Below are 14,818 nucleotides of genomic sequence, written 5' to 3' on the forward strand. Positions count from 1 at the left end.
TTTTGAAGCATTTGTGATGCATCCAAGAAAGATATAATAAAAAGGTTAATTCATGCACTGCAAAATATTTTTTATCAACTTCAATTCTGTTTGTTTCCGACTATCATGAGTTCATTATGCGCTTGCAAATTGTTTTAATTTTTATCAGCGTTTCAGTACAAATTTAGATTCCCAAAAAAAAAATTAGCTACCATAACGAGATTATGAGCTTACCTCCGTCTTAATCCTTCTTGGTTATAGCACAACTTTGCTGACGGTTCGTTACGATTTTTGTTTTAATTTATGAGCACATTTCAGTTGGTTGGTACGGCAATTGGAAAAATTGGTATACTTCACCAATCCACAAATTTCAAAAAGCAGATGTGTTCTTCAACAATTTTGAACTAACTGTCAAAACAATGGCGGTGCAGAAAGCAGCATTGCATTGACCTTTCTCTCTACCGACCTTGGTAACAGCTCATGAAAGCAGCAGCTTTGTGAAGCGCTAAGCACAAGCTGCTCAATGTAGAGCCAACCGTCAAAGCAGTCACACGTGTGTTCTGTGGCAGAGCTCTACCTACGGATTGTGTGGATTAAAAAAAGGAAAAACATCCAGCAGCAACCAGTGCAAGCGTGTATAGGTAACGTGTTAATTTCGCGCTAACCAGCAGCGCATTCAGCATAACAGAAATCTCTTCTCGTGTTCGTGGAAATGTCAAACGGCGCGTCGAAACAGCCGGCGATAGGCTAGGTTTATGTTGGTGTCATTCGCTACTGTTTCGATTTACTGATCGGTGATCCTTTCGGTGCGTTTCAACTCATACCTGCTACAAAAATCCGTCTTCCAAATCGCACAATTGTTAAAATACAGAATGGTGGGCACACCATTTTTGCGCGCGGGTGCGTGCGTGTGTGTGTGTATGTAATTTCATCGCATCAGAAGAGGAACCACTCCGCGTCAAATTGTTGGCCCGTGCCCCTTCGTCCATCGCTCCGGTGAATTGTGTGGGCTTCTGAGGAGACCGACGAGGGTGTATGAATGTGTGTGTGTATGTGTGTTCATCCACAATAGGAGCAAAGCTTAACTAAAAAAATCGAGTATGTTGGATAGCAAAGACCACAAAAAATTGTGTGAAGTGTCCCCGGTTTGCACGAGCCGCCTCGCTGTTCCAGGAGTGAAAGCGAAGGAAACCCAATTATAGCGAACGGTCACAATGGCGATCAGTGCGCGTATGTGTTTGTGGCTTCGAACGCACCAAGTAGTGTGCCCACACCAACACAGCCACAGTCAAAAATGCCTACAATAGGCACAACGGTACTTGGGTGTATGGGCGAAGGAAGGAAAAGGAAAACGCTACGGGATATAGTTGTGTTTTTTTTCGATACATGCTTGTATGTATGTGCGCACGTATGTGGCCCCGATGCCGAGCGGAGTGTGTGCTGCTGTTGCGATGTTGAATATTCTTGTTTTTTTTTTGTTTTACTTCCGAGAGCTGTGTGCAGAAGTGATGCAGAACAGCGGGTGCGGGTGGGGTACGCGGGTAGCGGGGATAGCGCATTGGGGTTACGCGAATATTTTTCCGACTGAATCCAACATGGCGCCCGGTTGGTCTGTGACGGAGGCGATTGGCAGGGAGACCCGCCAGGTTTTCCCCCATTCATCGCAACGCTGCACAATGTAAACAGTCGGGGGGAAACACGGTGGAATGTAAACTGGAGGGAATGAATGGTCCCCACGGATGGGACTGTCTCGGGCCAGAGGATTTTCCCAAAAATGCGTGCATAAGCCCAAAGCTGTCTAGTCTGAGGTTTCCGCAGGATAACGTTGTAAATATGTATATTGCCGACCTAATCGCAGGAGGTGAATGTGTCAAGCAGTGCGTTTTTGAAAACAAATGAAAACTGGTGTGCGTTTGACCGGTCAGCGGAACCGCGCGTATTTGTGTCGCTTCGCGTTTGCTGGCGTGAAAAAATCATACATCGAATGTTACAACGGCAGAAGCGCGAGAAGTAGTCAATCTGCAGTTGTGCCAGAGGAAAAACAAAACAAAAAAAATACGATACCGAAATGTGGGGGATCCCAACATAAAACGTAGAAAAGAGCTAAAACATTAGCAGTCCATATGGTTTTTGTTTATCACCAATATCTTATGCTAGTGCGAGTGTCGGTTTTCTGCCATTGCGGATGGCGGTGTTTGTACTCGGTCCAGTGTAAGGGCTTTTGACACGCGGTGCACATGCAAAAACAAAAACCGTATCATGGAAATGTGAGACAAACTCGTTTATGTTCCGCCGACCGTTCCTAAAGTGTTTCGTTACTCAGGCGTGTGGAGAATAAAAGTGATTCTGCTCACACGAAAAAAAGTGTATTAATTGATGTGTGTTTTTTCTCTCTTCATCTTTGCAAATTCTCATCCCATCCTACAATTATCGGTCAAAATCTCTATAATCCCATAAAAAAAATCCCATCCTACAGCTGATCGTCCGAGAATCGACATCGCAACCGTGTGGAAAACTGCACACTTTCGCTTTTGTTAATAGTTGTGTGTGCTCCCATTTAGTTCAGCAGAATAGAAAACAAAACAAAAGTAAGTATAAACACTTTCGAATGCACATTACATTGAATTGATAGTTCATTGAGTATCCTATAGTAAATTATGGTTCTGCACTTTCTCATTCGCATTGATGAATTTGGTAGCATAACATCGTCCATGTTTGGAATTTGAATGGTGTCGTTTTAGATTGATCAAAAAAAAAATCATTCCCTACGGCACCAGTGTTGCCGGGAGATCGAAAAAACTGGTTCCGGTTGCCGACTGTCAAACCTCACGTTGCTCCTCCATCTTGGCAACCCTGACGACCACAAGACTCGACGGACTACTACGATCTCCTCCCCTTTGCTGCTTCCGTTTTCATACCATCCTCTAGCGCTCGTTGAGGTTAGGTTTTTGCGCTCCCTCTCCATTTTCGCTTTTCATTCGATCCTAACGACACGGTCGGAGTTCGAGCCGGTGGTGTGCTGCCGCTACTGTACGTGTGCTAATCTCGCTAAAATACACACACACAGAGAGACACACACTTTACGCAGCATCATCCTGCCGTTGGATCTCGTAGGGCCAGGACTAGCCCACGCCGGGTGTCTGGAGAGCATGAAGCGTTGTTCGTAAAATACCGGACCATGGTGTGTTAGAACAGAGAGAAAAGTACCCCTTGGCGTGTGGGAGGGGGCCAGATTCGGTTCACGGATGGCAAAGAGTATCGAAACGGGTGGTGGTAGATCCTTGCGAGGACAGATGGACGGACGAACAGTTCCCGACAGGCGCAAAGCGTGCCCAAATCGTACGGCCAAGCAAGGTCGGAGGGTGATGGAAATGACGGGAGAGTAGGGGTGAAGGGAAAGGTGGAACGCTGAAAACAGATGCGTATGAAAGAGATAAACCGAGGCAAACAGGGGCGAGAGAGAGAGTGTAAAGCGAACGGGCAGAAGTCGATCTATGGCCATCATCCCAGGCACGGATGGCGGGGATAGAAGAGGAGAGGAGTTTGACACGAAGAAAACGACCGATCTTGAATTGCTCTATGTGTGTGTGTGTGCGTACGCCTGGGACAACGTTGCTGGAGAGCCGGGAGAGGAATGATGCGGTTGGCAGTTCCATAGGAAAGTAAAGACTCGGAAAACAAGCGCGTTGGGAAAAGCGTCGACAGGAGGAGGGTGCACAAAAGGTGGTGAAACAAGCCACCATAACCGGGGAAACAAGCGAAGGGCCGGAGGAGAAGATACGGTATGGCAATTTTTGTATGTCTTTGCCGGGATTAAGTTTTTGGCAAAGAAAATCGCGGCTTGTAGGGAGTAGGAGGTAGTGGTCAAGAAGGAAGAATTTAAACTGCTGTCCAAGGAAGGGTTGTTGGGTACGGAAAAGCAAGGAGGAGGGTCAGTTGCTGACGAAAAAGAACGCACAAGAGATTGTCCGCTGGCAGGAGGAAGGAACGGACAAAAGGTAATCCGCGCGCACTACTCCATTATTTAATTTTTAATTGTTAATTTCTCTTTACCGTTCCGTTTCGGCTCATTTCCGGCGTGAAACACTCGATCATAACAAATCGTTCAAAACACATCAAACTGTAACGATCCGTCAATAGGACAAATGTTTTGTATTGCCTCTCCACTTCTCCGTTTTCGGTTTGTGAACCGCTTCAATGGGGCTGCCGGCGCTTACGTAAGGTCAAGATTGACAATTCATTGGAGAAAAAGGGGGACGCACTTGCCATTCATTTTTATTGTCTCTATTATTAAATCTCCATTGATAAGCTATTTGTAGCGTTTGTACTCAGTTCATCCATTCACATATGGGATCGATAAACTTTGTGTTACGAAAAGGAATAGAAAAGACTCTTCTTCGGAAGAAGGTCGGCTGAAGCAGATAGCTAACGGTGCTGAACAGCAGTGAAAACAATTACTTGACCTATAATTGGAAAACGCGTCGTACCGGTGAATCATTGCGAGTATTGTCCTCTCTCGTTTCATCTCGTCTGATCCCATGGGAAACTCGGTTTCGTGTGGGAATGCACATCCGATGCAGTTTGTATTCTTCTCTCACGCTGCTCCTCCTTCGATTTTCCGATGAATCATTTCAATCCAACTGTTTGAACAGTGTTTCTTCAGGAAACTTTCAACAAGAGAATGACAAATGTATAGTTGCATTTGAAATGTTGATTTGGTGTATGGCATCACGATCAGTGAGATCTAAATATATGTGTACGGAAGCTTCCCTTCCATGCGTTTCTTTTGTTTGAATAATTGCCTAGCTCACGATTCGCTGTTTTCCATCGAGCTTTTCCTCACAACTGCATCTCTAATCGGGTTTCCTTCTGGAATGGATGTGATACGGATGTTTTCGGGCGTGATTTTGAATCCGGCATTTCTGTCCGTTCACATTCCCGTCCCACTACCTCCCTCCCGGTCCGTTCCTTTGTCACGCGCCATTCACTGCAAAGCGATGGTGCTGCCCTCTAGTTGTGCCGCTATCATTGACCCTACCTTCCGCCATGTTTGTTTTCTTCCTTCCGTCATATGTTCCTCCGTTTTAACCTAAAACAAAACTCGCACACACTCACATCATCGTACCCCGCGCTTCTCCGACACAATACCACCCTCCCGGATTGCCCCCATTCCTCTAGCAGCACAACTCGCGGGTGCCTCCAATCAACACTCCTTACCATGGGTTTTCTTCATTGCTTCTGGGGGACGATGCGGTTGGCTCTGGGGGGTTGTTGTGGGGCGTCTTATGTGTGCGCTGTTCCGTCATCCCGCCATTCCGCTGAACCTACCTACCGCAAGTCATGCCAACCTTATGGCAAGCGCGGCTCGTGAAGCCAATGACGGTAATGATGAAACTATGGGCAACAAAAACAAAAACAAAGTGTATTTTTTAACCACCCTTGCCTACATACACATCTCTCTACACATACACACACACACACATAAACCCAAACGATCAAATGATGATTGCCACAGTGATCGCAATCATCAGGATGGGCAGGAGGCAGATCTCTGTGATATCGTGATATCGGTAAAACGGTAGAAGACGCGAAAGCCCACACATAAATGCACACCAACATACAGACGCAGTGTGCGCGCGCGCACACAACTTCTATAACACAGCTGGCGCGCACAGTACGTTTCTCTGACACCGTCAGTATCATCATCATCATCATCTGTGTCTGTGTGTGTGTGTGTGTGTGTGTGTGTGATAATGTAGTGGTATCAGTGGTGTGCTAAGGCCCATCGTCAGTGAAAAAGAAGTCTCGAACGTAAGGCAACCAGCCAGCGACTGTATGGCCCTTACCGTTCCATGGGTAGGATTGTTTTTACATTCAACATTTTTCTTATCTACCATCGTGGGTATTCGATAAAATTGTGACATTGTTTTTTTTTTACAAACCTGCTTCAATGTTTTTCAAGTTTAGTTTAGAATGTAGGGCCACAAAACCTCCGTTTTTTGGTCCATAACGAGCTCGGTAAATATTCAGGTAAATCTAAACCTGGTCTGGGTTCGCAAGAAAACAGGTTGTAATAAGCTGATTAGGACAAGACCTGGGACTTTTCCAAACTATAATTTAGATTTTTACATAAAATATGAACTCAATGTTCTTCACCCTTACCACACTTTTTCGCATTGGAAATACGTGTCATCAGGCCGGCGCAATGAAAATCCGTCATTCCAAACACAAATCGCAACAGTGAGATGTGCATGATACAAAAACCAAACTTTTGTGACAAACCAAACTATCTAGTTGTCATTTGTTCGCTTTCCCAGGTTCCATGACGATTTTCTCTACCACCCCAACGCGTTCCGAAGGAAAGGTTGGAATGATTTACACATTTTATACCACCAAAAGAAACAAACATATAACCATCCGAGGAGTCGTAGGAAATGTTTTGCTTCTACGGGAAAACCTCTTCCGCTAAAAACTTTTTGTGTTTGTTTACCCCCCTACGTGGCCTACTCAGACGGCGGCGGCGACCACCACGGTGGCAAAACGTCACGGACCGGACACGTTCGTGGATGGGATGTTTACGGAGCCGGTGTTGTCGATTTGTTTGCGCGAGATGAAAGTGCGATCCACTGCAGTTCCAGCTGCATATCGCAAGAGAGTGCAGAAGGAAGCTGGCGATTGTAGGGACTTACTTTTCGCTTTCGATTTTGTTCGCTCCGCTGAGTGTACCTTGACATCGAAGTCGACGATTACGGTGAGGAGAAGAAGCGCGTTCTTTCGACATCAGCTATCACAGCATCGATCTTCTATCTATTTTTCGTCGAAAAATCAGTCAGCCCCGTCCGGGGGTCGCATTTACTGACTGTGTTCGGTGACTGGCAGAAGGAAAACCATGACCTTACTTTTCCAGCCGGTGTGTCTTTTTTGGCAACCGGCGATTTGTAGAATTTCTTTCTGATTGTTCTCTTGAGACGGTTTGTGGTAGAATTTGCTTGAACATTAGAAAGTCTAAACTTGATGTATTTGCCTATGTTTTAAACATGTTAATCTAACTAAAGGACATCGACCAACCAAGGTCAATAGATCAATATCAGGTGGGTTTAGTTTGCGGGGGAACTCCTACTCTCTTTTATAAAACCCCTAATCCTTGCTTCCTTTTTTGGCTCATCCTTCTGCCACACGCTGTTCCATCAGCCGCCTCCTTTCCTCACCACAGGACGAAGGTTCCTTTTGATGTGCATTTTCTTCAAAGCTCCCCACCATCTGTGTGTTGAATTTTGGATTGCACTTTTTTTTCGTGAACCTCCTGCTTCTTGCTCCACCGAGGCCTCCATCCTCCAAAAGACTTCTACAGATTTCTCTTCCTTGCCCTCCCGTGCTCTGTTTTCCCGTCTCCACATCCTTCACAACCGCACACACACACACGCGTACCTTCCTTCGCTTCTGTCATTTTGCTTGTTGCCGCCGCAACCTCAACCAACCTCGCGGAACTCCATCACCGAGTGCGCCATTTTCTGAAGCGTCTGTCCCCGCGCATCCTTCCTCCCTGCCCCGTTTCCCCTCCCCTCTCCTTGTCCTCTTGTTTCCACCATCCGGTTCACCCAAAAACTCACACTACAATCACGCACACACACACACACACACCCGGATCGGACTCGTGTTGGATGACTGCCGCTTCTTCCTCCTCCCTTTCCCCTTGCACCGAGCACCTTTTGGTATTTTGTGCAGTATTCAACCCGGCACCCGTAAACCTTCTCCATCGAGGTGGTATCCCGAAAACATAACAACAACAAAAAAAATCATGCGTTAGCATCTCACTCTCTCTTTCGCTCTTCGTGTCCTTATTCGCTCGCACTTATAGATTTTTGGCTAATGGTGTCGATTTTCCTCTCACTTTATGACCCTCTCTCTCTCTCTGTCACTCGCTTCGCTTCGTTTCCATTGCTCCGGGACGACCCCACGGACTTCTCTTTCCCTCCCCTTCCGCTCCCTCCACCTCAACCCCTCCCAACACGTCACCCGTGCACGTGGTATTTCCCTTCACCGCGCCGCACCATACCTTCGCGTATACCTTCGCGCGCGTGTTCTTTTCCTCCTTTCCTCCCGGTCGATTTGCTTTGCCCCCATCCTTCCTCTTCCATTCCCTTCGATTCATTATTCCCGGTGTCGCCCCCCCCCCCTCCCTCTCCATCCCGCTCGTTGCGGGTTCGTTCCGTTTGCCTCCCTGATCCTCATCCGATCCTCTATCCCCAAACACCGCCCCTTCTCTGTCGCTCTTTTTGCAATGCCTACTTTTCGCTATCTCTTTTTGCTTAGGTTTATGCTGTTGTCTTTTCATCAAGCCCAGCGTATGTTGTCTTTCGAAAGGCCAAACGCTCGCCATCGATATGTATGATGGTTTTTTTTATACGAGAGTGCATGTGTGTGTGTGTGTGAGTTTGTGGAGCACACGTACAGCATGGGAGGCAGCACACACATACGACCACGCCATTTTGGTGTGTTCCTCTCTCCCCCTCCCTCCCGTCCCCAATGTTACCGCTGCGCCTTTCGCAAATTCCTTCTTTCCTTTCACGCAAATCTTTTCTTTCTTGTTTTTTTACAATTGTTCAAGATTGTTGCAATGCTTTATTTTTTGTATGCTTGTGTGTGTGTGTGAGAGAGAGAGGGAGATCGATTGGTGGTAGGGTAAGGGCTGACAATACAAAAAATTAACATAGTTCAGCAGCAGAAAGATGTAGTGGGCAGCTTTGGAAAATGTTGCCGGAATAAAACCAAAAGTTCCCAACCTTTTCCCACTTTCGCCAGAAGAAAATTCCTCCCCTTGTTCTAGTTCTGTAATGTCCATTCTCCATTCGAATCGTACATCACCGCTTTACGGGAAAGTCCTTTCAACGTGGAAGCTGACCAAAACTGCAGTACATTTGGAAAGTGTTCTGAAGCTCGAAAACGAAATTTCCATTCACATACACCTATTTGCTTTTGCTTTCCTCCCAAGAAAGTGTGCATTTAAAGGGCTTAAAACTCGCATTTTCCTCGGGTTTTGCTAAAAAGTCCCACAGTGTTCTGTCTGCGCACTTTTGCCTTTGCCTCACCTAAAACTGAGCCACCGCTCCTGGCTTCCACCCGCACACGTCGCCCCCCTGCCAACCGCTCCGCCATTTTCATTTCGTTGCGTCACCACCGCTTGGGCCGCCGTCGCCGCCGCCGCCACCGCGTGCCGTTGTGCATGGCATTGTGCGTCTGCGACCCGCCCCCCCCCGGCGGCGGTGGTGGTGTATCTCGTGGCGGCCATATTGGATTGTTGCTGGCTACGTCACACCGCAAGGGGGTAACCACCCGATCGACCGCTTTGCTGAGCTCTATGGCGTCCAATTTGGTCAGGATCGTGAATTTTGCCAAACCAAAACGTACGTCAGATGAAATGCGATTGAATCATCCCATTATCAGCTGCTGCGTGATTAAATGTGATAAAGTACTGATAATGAGTGATTTGGGAGCGGTGGAACTGTACAAGATTCTGTTAAAAAAGTCGTAGTAATTTGTATTTGTTTATTTCCATTTTAAAAGGTGGACCTTACCATACCAGGATTCAAGAGAAACAAATCCTTCAAAAAGATCAAGAAAAGATCCTTGTCTACATTGTCTTTGGTTACCTTCGGAAAATGTGAAACGAAATCCCCCTTTAACCTAGGATATTTAGATTTCCAAACCATCAAACCAGAATTATCTCCATAGAATGAACGCCAAAATAGTATGAAAAAGTAGAATGTTTAGCGTAGTAGAAGAGAAAATAGTTGTCGAGTAGTAAGTGTACGCCATTATACACATGTGCTTTTGGGTTTTGACTGCCAGTGTGGGAAATTTTGGTGTCCCCCATTCAAATGTTACACTCAACATCTGTTGTGCCTTGGCAAACAACAAACCAACAGCGCAAGTTTTCTTTGGCTGAAGTTGGTTTTTCGTGTAAAAGCAATCAAATTAAACATTCCAAGAAAACTGGGATTCAAGTGACTCACCTTTATTTTCTGATGTTCTTTCAATCTTTTTATACACCTAGGATTTTCCTTTTCAATTTATAAAGAGAAAAGAACCCCGATTTGGTACATATATTGGCGGAAAGACATTAACATTTACTGATACCTAGTCAAAATTACCCACGAAAGGTTCACAAAAGACTGGACCCTTTGCCTTCTAAAGCAAGTGGTGGTGAGATTGTTGTCCTTCAGCATATTCTTTGGTTTTCAAATTCATTTACTCAACTTTCCTTTTCTTTCGATTGAGTAGCATCTGGCGTAGGTGTATTTGGTTGCGGCATTTAAGCGTTGAAAGTCAAGTATGCAGATTTAAAAAACCAGAATGGTAAAAAAACTACTGGTAATATCTTATCCCATAACATCCACGCTATCGGTTGGTCCAGACACCATGTTATAAAGGATCACCAACACAATAGAGTATACTCGTACAAGTCGTATAGTGTTTTTATGCGTCTAGAAATTGGAACTATGGAGCATACTACATACAACGAAACATGTTAGAAAGTTTCATAAATGTTGATCAGCTGTCAAACTTTAATACTTCAGTTTGACAGCTGGTCAACATTTGTGAAACTGATCAATAATTTATGAACAATTGATCCAAAATTTCTTCTTTGGAAGAAACTGTATGAAGACTCATGCCGAAAATTAAGGAATATCCCAAAAAACCTTTGTCGGTATCAGGATCTTATCAATAAGATGAGATGTACAGCATCGTCTAATCTGTCTACATCGTTGCTAGAACAACACAAAATGTGTTAAAATTAGTTGTATTTTGTTTTCCAGAATACTTTTGCCGTACAATCGAGTTCGGTAATTGTTGTTAGTCGACACTGACGGGGTGACCGTTTTGTGCTAAACAAGTTGTCAACAACGCCATTGCAGCGCCCTCTATGGCGCAGTCTGGCAGTCTCCTCTCCCCCCCTTCCACTCGTGACGGATGCTGCTGAAGGAGGAATGTGAATGCGTGTTGCGCAATCTCTTCTGTCGCCCCCTGTTTGTCTGTGTCTGCGCTAGGAGTTACTTCCAAGTGCCAGAACCGACGACGAATCGCGAAGCTTTTCCGTGTTGGAAAAATTTGGTTCCTTCACACGCGTGTGTTTTAATGTTCTTCGGGGTTGTTGTACCCCCGTTGCTTGTTGTTCCATCGTTGGGGTTGTCTTTCGCCGGAATTCCGTTTTGCTGAACAAATCCTTCGCTTTCGGAGGACATTCCACATTCCGCTGTCTCTCCTCCCAACCAAGTCTCTTATGCTGTATCGGTCTCGGGCTTCCCTTTCGTCCAACATCCTGCCAGCCATCGAATTCTGCCGATCGTATGTGCGAATTGTGACGAGATGTGCAGATGATGCGATTCACGAACCCAATCGGGAAAACGAGCGATCCAACAGCTCCTTAGTGGAAAAGGGTTGAATGATAAGCGGGAGGAGGGGGGAGGGGTGGAAATGGTGGCGAAGAGGATGACGTGTCACGGAAAGTGGAGGAAGGCGTGCAAACAATCGGAGGAGGTGAAGGTGGCTGGCAGGTTGGGAAGTTGGTGGCGCAGAAAAACACACCAACACCGTCAAACGACCGTGCACTCCACTACCCTTCCACCCGCTCCTCCCCCCCTCTCCCTCTTTCCCCATACTCCCTCACCAGGAACCAATCCTCGTAGCCTTCCTCCTTTGCGCCTTACTTCGCCTCATCGTTTCAAAATCAGTTCAGTCCCAACCCGCCAAGCGCGCTCCCTTCATTTCCTTCCTCCGCGTTTGGGGCCCACCTCAGCTCCTCCCCCTGCCGAAGGGACCGTCGTCCCGCGTGCACAAAATCATCCATCGGCGGACGGACTGCACACAATTGTGCCGAGCTTCAAGCCCCAACAGCCCCCGCCTGTGCCCCCTTCGTCCGCTACCCGGTGTGCCCTATGTGCTCCCCATTTTTTTTATGTGTGTGTGTGTGTGTGTGTGTGTGTGTATGTTTCTCTTGCCGCTTTTGGCAGACTCTTGTTACTCTCCCGGTAGCACACACACACACCCAATCCTCTCTCAGTCTCTCGATCGTCCTCTCGCGGTTCTGCACTCTCTCATTCTCTCTTCTCCCCTAGGTGACTTGTACTTCTTCACCCCGCAGCTCCCCCCCAGCAGGGCCTCCCCACGGTCAGTGGTGGTCCCTCTGCTTCCATATCATCCCTTTTCGCGCAACCACCATGCTTCCCCCGGTTTCTAAGGCTCACGTCTCGCGGGAGGGGCGTGGGGGGGGGACTGTGGTGATATCGCCCGGGAGCGGCCCGCTAACTTGTGGTACCCATCCATCCATCCAAGCACACCCGAGATGATGCCATGCGGGTGGCGGGAATTTGGTTTTTTGGGATGTTTTTTTCTCCGGCACCAAACCACCCCTAGAGTGGAAGGAAGGGTACGGAGGCTATAAGATCGTTAGCCAGAAAAGGAGCAGAGGTGAGGGAGGGGGGTTCCCGTGTGACGTGTGGGGAATGACGTGGTTTGCCGGTTTCTCGACACAAGGCTTAGAACTTGTGGAACCAAAACGAGGGAACGGAGGCAAGGTAGAACAGGCGTTCTACGCTCATATTCATTCCGTTACGGTATGTGTTTGTGTGTGTGTGAGAGTACAATTGTGGAGTTCTAGAATGGTACGTTTCGTTCCTCATCCGGTTATAGAACACAGGACCTAGTCCTTCCGGAGCTAGTTAGTTCTAACTAACCACCCGAGCGGTCCTTATACAACTCGAGATATTCAGGAGTCCGTCAAATCCTACCAACATCAGCAATATTTTAGGGATCAATTCAGGAGATAATCAGGTTGCTGTAAAGACGAAAATATTTACTGGAACAAAGCTTATCACACTACGTTACTCGGGGTCCACACTGCAGCGTGACGTCCCGTTTCAAAAGTAGCCCAGTTTCGGCAGAACAATCGCGCAAGCCAAGCGCGACAGAGGTAGGAGAGTATGTGGAAATATGTATCACATTGGGGCGCAAACTCGGCTAAAATTTTTTATTGAATTTTGAGGTAGTAATGCATGATATTTGTTTAGCTACGTATTTTATGCACCCTGAGTGAGTTTGGTGCTTCAACATTTGAAATTCACTGAGAAAACAAACTTAAACAGACAACGACGATATTTTGGCCCGCCGTATTAGGTATATATTTCCACATCCTCTCCTACTTGTTGAAGAGCAGTTTGTTTACGTTTCGGCACCCGAAAAAATTTTGGTAAAAATATCAATTAAAACGGAGTTTGATAACTGAATTTCATTTGTGAAGGCTAAAAATAAATAGTACAACGAAAAATCCGATGTTTCGTGGAGAATATTGCTAGTTTTGTTCGCGTTTGTGTTTCGCTTTGTTTACGTTTTGTCCAGCGTCGGTTTGTTTTCGTTTCGAATTGACATTTGACAAGAACTAGCGTGACGTCGCGTTTTTCGCTGTTTCTACACTAGCGCGATTTATGCGACATTTTTTTTGTATGGAGTTCGGCCGCCTGTCAGGCGACGTCGCGTTTCGTGACGGGACGTCGCGCTGTAGTGTGGACCCCGAGTTAGAGGCTCTTGGAATCGCCATGCGGAAATGTTTATGTTGCACATATATTATCCAACATTATGCTCCAATATTTAATCTACCGCTCAATCGCGAGATATCTCATATAAACCCTCTATAGCACTGGTTCCATCGGATCAGTTGAGTGATCCAGCCATTTCTTGTATCTGTTACCTGCCAAAAACCAATACGAAGCCCACGACGAACCCAAACGACCGTCGTCGGAGTATTTGCAGTTAAACTCAACGCTGTTTGCTATCTGTTGACAATTTACAAAACATTTACTTATTATGGTCTGTTTGTGGGACCTTACGAATTCGGCGGCCATAATGGACAGGACAAAGACTTTCCGACGAAATGATCATTAGAAGGGGCAGGAACAACGGCTCGTTGCTCCGGTTACTCTTCGCGGCACGAACAATTTCCACCGAAAAAAAAACGGGAAATGAAAACTCTGGCGAGCTGATGTTGTTGGTAGTGATGATCGCAGAGAAAGCTTACCGGAGCTTGAGCCTGCCTTCGTTTCGCTTCCAAGCGCTAACGGGGATTGCCATTGTTGTTGTTTCGGTACGCATCGGTCACAGATGTAGGAAGGGGGAAGTAAAGGAAACAATCTTACTGTTGAGGTTTGGGAAGAGTGGTGTACACTGGAATGGCCAAAGACTTAGCTTAGGTTCCTCTTTTTCGGCTTGGGAGCATTTTTTTCATTTTTTTAAAACTTCGATTGACTTGCTATCAACATGCTTAAACTAATCAATCGAAGAAACAATCTGTGTGAGGAAAGAAAATCACACACACGCTCACGCGCACAAAGGATCACCGGTAGGGACCACAAAATGGCGGCGACACCATTCTGTCGTTGTGAAAAATGATCCCTTAGCAGCATGCAGTCGCCACGAACGGCACACACCTTTCCCCTCCGGTTCTTTCTGCTACTCGTTTCCTGGCCACGATTATCCGGAAGAACTTCCGCAGGAGGCGTTTGTTAGTTTGTCCCCTTCATAGGCGCGATCTTTGCAAGTGCCTTCTTGATCACTAGTTTCTCCGTCCGCTTTTCTTCGGAGTGAAAATCAAGGCCACCGGAGGAAAACGGAAATCATAGTATGTTCCTTTCTCCGTTTAGATACGAAAAATTCCCAATTCTGTGGCCAATTTAAGATGCACACACACACAGATACCCATCGAAATTACGCATCTTCTGTCATCGCACCGGATTTGCCCAATTCTGGGCAACTGCTGATGTTTGATTTTTTTTTCTCGGGTTTGCAT

The sequence above is a fragment of the Anopheles ziemanni genome, chromosome 2, assembly GCF_943734765.1.
Source record: "Anopheles ziemanni chromosome 2, idAnoZiCoDA_A2_x.2, whole genome shotgun sequence".
NCBI classification, from domain to species: domain Eukaryota; kingdom Metazoa; phylum Arthropoda; class Insecta; order Diptera; family Culicidae; genus Anopheles; species Anopheles ziemanni.